The following is a 10,884-nucleotide window of genomic DNA, read 5'->3' on the forward strand; positions in this document are numbered from 1 at the left end:
TCTGCCATTGTACATGAAATCAGCCATAGACAACATGTAAATGAATAAGTATGATTATGTTCTAATAAAAATTTGTTTGTGGACACTGAAATTTGAATTTTATGTAGTTTTCACATATAAAAAATATTCTTATTTTGATTTCCCTGCATCTTTTTAAAAATGCAAAAAAAAAAAAACATTCTTAGATCATAGGAAACCACCCCCCCCCCCCAAAAAAAAACCTAATGAACCATGTTGGACCTCTAAGCCATAGTTTGCCAACAACTAGTTTAAAACAAAAAACTTGGTAGAATTGAAACACAAATTCACTGGCGGCTGAGGGAAAAGCTAGTAAACTGGAATAAAATAAAATTCGCATTACATGAGTAAATTTATCTACCAGAAAACTATAGCAAACATTACATAGTATATAAAATATAACAAACATTTCTTACTAATATCAGAAAGAAAACATGAATGTCTGTCACTACTTCTATTCAACAATGTACTGGCAGTACATGTTAGAAAGAAAAGGAGTAACTGTACCTGGTTATTTTGTCAGTCTTTTAGGAAAAAACCAAGAGCCTAACTCTAAAAAATGTAGGTAACCTAACAAAAGCTTAACATAGAAAAGTTAGTTTCCCTAATAGCAATAGACAACATAATGAACATTGCATGGTATATCTGCACTGAGAGTGTGCACATATTCCATCATGTATAACAGAGCTTCTCAAAGAGTACTTCTTACACTATTATAGTAAAGAGCCATTTTTAAAAATATATATATCTAAACTTTCAAGATCCCGTGCTTGGTCCTACTGTGTATGAATAGTGCACAGCTTGTGATACCTGACTCGCCACATAAGATTGACCACACCAGAACTATCAACAAGATGAGTCCATTAGTCACATACCTGCATGCCATGTTAATGCCACATTACCATAAAAGTTTAGGAATGCTTACTCTCAATTTCTATACTCGTCTCATCAAGGGCAAGTAAAAAACAGTTTAAAACTAGCACAACTTTTTATTCCATAGTTTGATTAACATAGTAATAAATAGTTCTTGGACTGTTGAAGATGATATAAGAATATATTTCATGACTTCAAGATGGAATATGTTTTCTTAAACTGAATTCCAAAGGCACTAAGCATAAGGAGACATACTGATATATCAATTTTAATACATTAAAATCAGAAACTACTTATCAAAAGATACCACTAAGAGTGTGAAAAAATAAACCAAACACTGTGAAGACATTTCTAATATACAGAATAAAGGACTCTCTTTTCTCTTTGTCCAGACTGATAACTTAAAATCTAGATTAAATCAAACTATATACAAAATAAAACATTTTACATGTCCCCCCAAAAAAACAGAAGCCAAGTTAAAAAATAAATGACAGAGAAAAAAAAAAAAACACTTGCAACTTATATTCTAGACAATAAACTAACAGATCTATTCCATAAAGAGCTCATAAAAATTAAAAAGTCCCAATAGAAAAATTAGGAAAAGATATGAGTAGGCAATTCATCAGAAGAAATGAAAATGGCCCTTAACCACAGAAATAAAAATACATATTTAAACTACATCGAGAGGTCATTTCACATCAATCAAGATGGCAAAAATTTATAAGTTTAAAAACATAACAATATTAATGAGGGTGTGTAGAAACAGATATTCTCCAGCCTTGCTGATAGGAATTCAAAATAGTATATCCCCATGGAGGGAATTTGACAATATCTAGAAAAATTACATATATATTTACCTTTTGACCCAGCATTCTCAAAGACATCAGCAAAAATACAAAATGACTGCACAGATTATTCACCGGAGCACTGTTTGTAATAGCAAAAGATTGGAAAACAAACCAAATGTATCAATAGATAACCAATGAAATAAATTATGATCTATCCTCTCAAGAAAATACAATGCAGCCATAAAAAGGAATAAGAGGAACTTTCTGCAATGTAATAATGATCTAGTCTCCAGGATATATCATTAAAGAAGAACAGCAAGTTGCATTATATAGTATACAACCTCTTAGGTAACAAAAAAAGAAGGCTATATATAAATATATACTTGCAACAACAAATATTTGCAATAATAACAATAAAAAAACACTGAAATATAAATTAAAAACCAATACAAAGTTATCGATAAAGGCATGGAGAATTCAGAGTAGAAGGGGCAGAGATAGAAACAAGACTTCTAATATGCCTTGTCACACAGTTAGTTTGGGAACCACATATGTGATTTACATATTAAGAAATTAAATCAAAAAGAAGAAAGTAACTCCTAAAAATGGAAAAATAAACAAATAAACCTAAGTGTTAATCAAGTTGGTGACATAAGCAATGTTTTTTACCTTGTGTTTCAGAGACTTAAAAACATGGCATTTTGACTATACGTCGTCCATAGTGAAATATATTCTAAGGATAAATAGAGCTAAAAAAAATCCCAAGCTTCACACAATCATCTTTTTTATTAAAACTAATATTGGTATTATTTTGCAACTATTTTTCACATTTCATTGGATAAGATATATGATTATACTAGTGGTATTAGGAAATGAAACTTTTAGTGGAAAAGATTCAAATTAAAAAATTAGAGAAGTAAAATCATGTTTTAAATTGAACTGGAAATACCTATACAAATTTATGATTTTATTTTAAAATATACATATTTCCTAGCTCTATCCACTGAAAAGGTCTGGAAGTAATAATAACCCATTAGAAATAATCACTCATAGCATCCATGCTTTGGTCTCTAAGAACTCTTCCTCACTAAAATGAAAAAGGGACCCTTAGAGAAAAGGCTAATAATAGGACTGGGGCAGGAAAGATATATAATGAGCCTGGTCATCTTGGTATGCCAGAAAGCAAGTTACCAAAACAAAGAGTCATGTCACAGGACATAAAAAGCTAACACAAAAGCTCCCCTCATTGGCCATACATGGAACAATTTCAGCATCAAAAAGAATAATGACTGCAATTTATTGAAATATGCAGAACATATAAAATCCATGAGCTGATGATACTCATACTAAAAAAAGACATGCAAAACAGAAACAAAAACAAGACCTTTCATGAATTATTAATGGAGAACACTGGGGTACTAAATTCTTACTCCAGAAATTGGCAATTAAAGGGAAATATGAACATTTATCCTTTTTTTCCTGCTAAACCATATTTCATGGAAACAACCTTAACAGATGAGAAAAAGTTCATCCATGCAGAGTAACTACAGTTAATTAATGTAAAATGAGTAATAGAGTTATAAAATCACCATTTTCAAACTATTAATTAAAGAAATCATTAAGGCGGAGATTATAAATGAATGAAAACATTAGGAAATAAGTTGATTGGGAACTTTACTACAGATGTAGTAAGCTGTGATATCTTAATTCACTGGTCAAGCTTATCTCTACTAATAATAGCAGGACAACCTGTCATTAGGTGCCACATGATTTAACACAATGTAAAGGACACATTACCACTTACAAAGTATTCTTAAAATACTTTTCTCTCCTAGATAATCTCAAGAACTCCCAAATCTACACTTTAGATCTCCAGCCTAATACCAGCTTACACTAGATGTATCTACTTACACTTAACAGAGACCTCAAATACGATGAGTCAGAAAGTCAAAGTAATATCTTCTATCATTTTTTCCATTTTCCTGTATTCCATTTCTTGGTCAGTGACATGAGCACCCACTTAGTTATCAAACAAAACAAAACAAAACATATTTCACTTAAACAGTTACTGGGCACCTACTCTATCCCAGACATTACGTTCAGCAATTTTGATACAAATGAACAAGGCAAAGACTACCATCCTCAGTCTAATGGAGAAGCCCAAGCAGGTATGTTCAAAGCAATGAGGTAAGAGGTATACTAGAAGTATGTGAAGGAAGTTAAGAAAACTAAAAGCTAACTCAATGATAGAGAGATACTAAGAAAAGTTTCATAGAGGAAGTATTGCCTGGACTTAATCATGAAGAGTGACAAGGTCAGGTTGACAAAGAGGAAAAAGAGAGAGGAAGCACAGGACCAACAAACTTGGTGAGAAATCTCATTTAGGAACTGGCAAGAACTGACAACCTTTAGACAGAAAACACATAGAATTAATGAGAGAAAAGTAAAAAGGGAAGCAGTGCCCAAATGACAAAAGGATTTATAGTTCGTGTTAAAGAATTTGAACTTCATCCTAAAAGCAGTGGAGAGTGATTAAATATTTATAAGAGAAGATATGATTAGATTTGCCTTTTAGAAAGAGAAATATGGCAAGGTATTTAGAACTGTAGCCAATGTGGTATACTAGAAATAGTATGGAGATTGAAGTCAGATTCAATACGAATTCTAGCTTCTCCACTTACTTCATGAATTTGGAGTTTTAATTTCTGAACTTCAATTTCCTCAGTGTTAAATGCAAAGCATGAAATAAGATGATACTTAGTCTTAGTGCATGATTATATGCAATAATTTTTCCTCCAAGGCAGCTCAATTAGAAGCTTGCAATGATAGCTATGAATTCAACAAAAATAACTAGAAGGGGCATCTTCGCACTCACTGAAGAAGGGAATAGAGAAGGAAGAGATTGGAGAGGAGTGAAAAAAATTGATTCAGGTTATAGTCATGAGGTTGAGGTTTCTGTACAAATAGTAAAATAGAGGTATTCTATAGATGGAATAGGAGTTTGGAATTCAGAAGTGAGGTCTGGAAGGAATATATTCAATTTAGAAATCATCGGTATATAGATGATGGCTAAAGATGAGGAGATAATATTTTCTTTATGCACAATTCAAAGACATCTTCAAGTACATCACAGTTTTTCATGCCTCTGTCCCTCTTTGCATGTTCTTTCTGCTCCTCTTTCCTCCTGTCAAAAACTCCTACTCACCGTTCAAAACAATTTGTATTTCATTTCTTCTGTGATGCTTGCTCTGATTATCCCAGGAAGAATAAAGTTTCCACAGTATTTTTATATTTGCTTTATAATAGAAAAAAATATGTATTTTTAAAATATCATTTTTGATAGACTGCAAGCATCTTGAGGAAAGAGATTAGGTTTTTCTTTTTGTTTCCAAGGAAGATTTATATTAAAACATTTATGTGTTAAAGCTTCACCGTTTCTTAAGAAATTCTAGAGTCTACTACCAGAATAAGTGCTTAAGGAGTAAGAACCAAAGACAGGACAATATATGATGCTGAAATGTACTTTATACTAAATATGAATTCATTGGGCTCCTTAAATTAACTCTTTTACCAACTTAGGAAAAAAAGGTTTTCTGTAAGGTATCTTCAGAAAAACATATTAATTTGAAAAATAGTTATCAAATGTAATATCTGTCATATAGAAGACAAAATATATGTGGCTATGCTTCTCAAGATTATTAGGTGATTCCTGTCACCTTGTCTACAGCCTTGGTCACATTATACCTAGATGTTCTGGTTTTGTTCTTGGGGTTCTCCCTGACAGTTCTGGTTTTATACAAGAAAGAGATTCAGAAACCTCACCTCTATAACCAATATGCATCCCATTACTAATCGAAGAGTGGTTTATTTGGATGCAAAACAGATTGTAAAGACCAACAAAATGTATGGAATTAACTAGAGAAATAATTCTTTAAAACATGAATGTACAAATGTTGAAATTTTCATAACTTCAAGGACTTAGTTCTAGTTCTTTCACATTATTTCCAATATAAGTGAAAATTAACTTATATTTGACCTACAGTGGCTGAGGTAAGTAAATTTGCAAATCTGAATTCTAAAAAAAAAAAGTTATGGTTAATTCAAAGCCCTCCCCTGGATGAGTAAATATATATTAAGGCATCACACAGAGCACAAGGGGATGGTCTCCCCAATCCTCAATTCTCTCAATCATATATTCTTTCTCTCTCTCTCTCTCTCTCTCTCTCTCTCCTTCCCTCCCTCCCTCCCTATTTCCAATAATTAAGATTTTAATTTCAAAATATATCCATAATATCTTTTTTTAAAAATGGTTAAAACCCTACTTACAAAAACAAGTTACCTTTATATGCAGTAAAAACATTCCTTCTTTGTCAAGGTTTATTTTTCAATCTTCACCTAAGGCTGGTAGCCGGCAGCATCGTCATTAAAGATAAGGGTTTTCTTCATTGAAATATTCCACACGTCTCTCTGTCTATCTAGGTATGTTTTACAGCCTAAACATTATAAACCTTAGAGCAAGTTCCACTGTTGTAGGGCTGAAGGTGCTGATCTAGTTCTAAGATTTTCCATCCCTCTCAGCAGATCCTGGAGAGGCAAGGGGGATGCTGCAGAGCAGTCATTCTTGCCATGACTCCTGGTCTTGAAGCCTCAGTCACACTGATTGCAGCACTTGGTAAAGGAAGGGGTGCCAATGAGAAGATGAACATCAAAGAGGTGAGAGCCACATTCAACCCAAAGATTTATACCTGGAGTGTAGGAACGCATGGGTTCTATCATTGCGTACTAACAGAGCCCTCCTGGCCTCATAGGAGAGCCAAGGCCTTTAGGTACCTATATACCTTGTGAATCCCATCTCCAATATTCCTAAGGGTCATTCCCTAATCCACTGTCTGCGCCTTCTCCTGGCACCAGTGTGGCTACAGTAAAGAAGAGGACTAGCAGAGATAAAACTGCAGCAGTAGAGCCACCAGGGATGCAGCTCGGACCTCTGCCAGGGCATGGTGTTCAAAGCCTCCCCAGTGGCCCAGCATACTGCTTTGGTGCCAGCTCCTTGCCTGTCGGAAACTCCTCCCCACTTCTCGCTCCCCACCCTTGGTTTCTCTGTTCTCTTTCCGTCCATAGTAGAGAAGGTGCACTCTACAAAGACACAAAGCCATGACTCCAGCACCAACCTTGGAACCATTTTATTCATCCTGAGTTCCTGAAACAGGGCCAGGCCCTTAGCAACATCCAATCAACATTTGCCAAATGAACGATGCTGCATCTCTACGCCTCTAAAACATGTCATAAAACAGAACGTAAGTGGTAGTATACATAGAAAAGGGACACAGCACATTTTGAAATTTAATCAACAAATTAATGAATCTTCTGAAAGGCAAGAGAAAGAAGAAACAATATAAAACAGTAAGCACCATGATCATCTATGAAGAAGGGAGTAATAGGCCAAAATTCTGTGTTTACAATGAAAATAACTGTTGACACTTCTTTATATCTACTGTTTTCTCAGTGATAGAGGAGGGACATGGAGTTTACATTATAATGTAGGGAACAGAAAAATAATAGAAGAATGAAGAAGCTGGGTCTTCCAAAAATTTTATGTGCCACCACTAATCACCTTGTCTTTGATTTCCCTCCTCTCTTGATTATGTCAATGACACATACTAAAAACCTAAAAGATCCCAACTGAGAAAATATTGAAGCAACTATAGGAAAAACAAGGTTCTGTTCCAAGAATCATTCATGCAAGGAACACTTATTTACAACTCAGGCTTTGAGATGGGGATACAATGTTAAACAAGACAGCTGTGGTCCCTGGCCTCATATAAAGGGTTGTCTAGAGAGAAGAATCAAGCTACTGTAATACCATGTGATACCTGCTACAAAAGGGTGCTGGGGAAAACAGTCACATTCCTTAGGGTTGAGAATTCAGAGAAAGCTTCTCAGAAGAAGTAATACCTAAAAAGAGACTAGAAGAGTGGAATTCAGCGACATAAAGGGGAAGCCCAAGGGGAGCAACCTAAAGGGAAAGCGTCCCAGAGGGTGTACAGAAGAGCTCGTCTTTCATGGGACTTAGTGTGCAGTCCCTCCCTTGTTTGCTCTCATTTTTGAATAAGATGATTCATAAAACACTGCTGACATTTCTATTAGGGCTAAATGTATGAATCACTTCTACAATAAAAGGATTCCACAAAGATTCGGGGGGAAAAAGTTTCAGTTTCTCTACTTATTCAATACAATCTTTCTGAGAACTCAGTCTTCCCAAGTCGGGCCAAGAACATAGCATAATAAATAGCCTGGTGATATACTGTGGGTGGAGAAATTTGTTTGTTTGTTTGTTTGTTTGTTTGTTTAATTGGGAAAGATCTAAAATTCCCTCAGTTTATCCATAGCTTTGTAACCTGAGAGACCAAAGCAAATAAGATGGATATAGAGTGACACCTACTTTACATTAACTTATTTCCCCCAACTAAATTTTGAATTTCTCTTGTTTAGGGATTTTTCCTTGAAAGCCCCATATTACGGTAAGTATAAGACAGAAATGTTTATTAAGCAAATGGATAAATTGTTCAGTATATTTTAGAGAAATATCATGGTTTCTGAAATGTCTACTTTTTTTGTTGTTTTTTGTTTGTTTGTTTTATTAATGTCAGTCACCTCCCCTTGTGACCCAGCTTGGTCTTGGGAGATGAGGGTGACTATGGATAGGAAAAGTCTCCTTCCAAAACATACATACAAAATAGACTCAAGAGCTCCCTGAGCTGCCCCATGGGACAGCTCTGGTTGATGTGACAAAATCTAGGAGTTTCATGCTGCTCTGCCTCTGTTCTACAGTGCCAAGGTTGTATTCACACACAGGAGCAACATCAGCCTCATCAACATCAAAAATCTCACACACACACACACACGCACACACACACACACGGAGGCAGGGCTGCAAAATGGTCAGAACACACATGTGAGAGTCTGACTGCCTAGATCTGAATCTTGACTCCGGCACTTACTAACATATGGCCATAGGCAAATTACTTAGCATCTTCCTGCTTCATTTTCTAATCTATAAAATAAGTAGAATATTGGATCTACCTCAAAGAGTTCATTGTTTCCCCACATTCATTAAATTATTAGGTAGCTGGCTGTCTTCATCTTCTCCCAAAATTCTTCTATTGCCCAAAAAGAATTTAGATACCACATCCAAATCAATTTAAACCTCGAGCCTTCTGGTGATTTTCTTAGTAACAGTGACCTTCACATCTAACGTATTTTGACAACTTACTTTGCCTTGAATCTTATCACTCAAATGATATCTCATACTTTCGAACCACAGACTCATTAACTTCTATATTTCTTATGCTTTCATTCTCATTATACTTCCCAGAAACCTCGAATTCACTCACTAATTCAGTAAACAAGAAAGTATGAAATGCCTTTTTTTATCTCAGCCACTGTTCCCTCGATTCTTCAATTTTCCTTCAATTTGTAAGACCCCTTCTAGCCCCAATATCCTTTTCTTCCCAACATAGGTCTAAATGTAGTTAATTAGTTGAACTTCTTTCTTCCTTAAACCTTCAAATTCATTGAACACATATTTTTCTGTTTAAAGTCTCAGTTTCCTCAAAGGAAGGCATATATTAATTCTCAATTTGCCCTTGGGCAGTTTCATCTTTCAGAAGGTTAAAGAAGTAATAAGCAAAATTGTTTGACTAGATAACATACTGGAGGTTAGAAGTTAACTTGTAATTCTCACTTCATACCACATATTAAGTAAATCTCAGGTTATTTATGGCTTCAACCATTTTTTTTTTTAATTCAATGATTACAACAGGACAAAAAAAAATGGCGTAGATGATAGAGGCTCTGTTCATCTCTCTGGCAACCAAATCAAAGTTGTGACAGAAATAAGGAGCAGCAGCAAGGAAAATCGCCTAGAATCTAGATGAACAAGATATACAACTAGGGAGAGAATAAGAAACCACCCTGCAACAGGAAGGGGTAGGATGAGGTGAGGACACAAGGCTGCTCAGTCCTGAGCAGCTGAGTGAGATGGAGGCCATAACAGTGGCAGCTGACAGCTACAGATGCCTCTTAAAGGGGCCGTGTCCACAAGTGGACTTCTGTGGTGATGGACCTGCTCACTCTGAGTGCCAGTGCTGGTAGGCTATGCAGGGAGCACCAGGGACTTACAGGGGGACACTGAGTTGTCAGAGTGAGGACCAGAGGCAAGACTTGCTCTGTACAGAAGTGCTGGTGTTATCCATTGACCCTTTGTTGAGCCCTCCCTCCACCCAGTGCATGGACACAGCTTTGCCATAGCTGAGACATCAAACTGGATGAGAGAGGTTGCTCCACTCAGAAGATTCCCTGAAACTCTGCCTCCCCCAACTCAGGGCCCCACCCAAGCCACACCCAGGTGTATCCTCTGGGAATCAGGTGCCCCTTGCTAAGCAGCACTCACACTGGAGGCAGCTGGCCTCAGTTTCTAGTATGGTTTCTTGAGGCAACTATAAGCACAGTATCTGGATTGCTTACTGAATCGTAACAGGTGACCTCAGAGGGTCACAGGCTGGAGCTAAACTTGTCCTGCAGCTAAACTCCTCTCATGACTGTGCCCCTGGATACCTACTTCACAAAGCCACACTAATAAGACTAGGAGACTTAAGAGACTTAAGAGCTTTGCACAGTACATAGAAAAGCAGCCAAAATGGGAAGATAAAGAAGCAGAAACCATATGAGAGAACAGAATAGAGATCCAGAAATAATGGAGTGAAGCCATCTCACAGATGCTGAGTTCAAAATACTGGTTATAAAAAGGCTCAATGAACTTATGGGAAGTGTAGGTGAATTCAGTGAGAACTTTAACAAAGAGATAAATAACACAAAAATATAAATGGAAATTATAAAAGGGAACCAGTCAGAAATGAAGAACACATTATCTGTATATTAAATGGAATCAGTATATTAAATGGAATAAACAGAGTGAATAAAGAACAGGATCAAATGACCTATATGGGGAAACCAAGGACACTCAATCAAAATGGCAAGAGAAAAGAAGCCAAGACTATACTAATAATTTAAGTAGACTATAGGACACTATTAAATGTAAAAGGAAATAGACATAAAACCCCAGGAAGCTCAAAGAGTCCCAGAAATCAGGAACCCAAAGAGGCCCACACCAAGAAACATCATAATCAAAATGCCAAAGGTTAAA

This window comes from Rousettus aegyptiacus, unplaced genomic scaffold (genome assembly GCF_014176215.1).
Source record: "Rousettus aegyptiacus isolate mRouAeg1 unplaced genomic scaffold, mRouAeg1.p scaffold_m13_p_5, whole genome shotgun sequence".
NCBI lineage: Eukaryota > Metazoa > Chordata > Mammalia > Chiroptera > Pteropodidae > Rousettus > Rousettus aegyptiacus.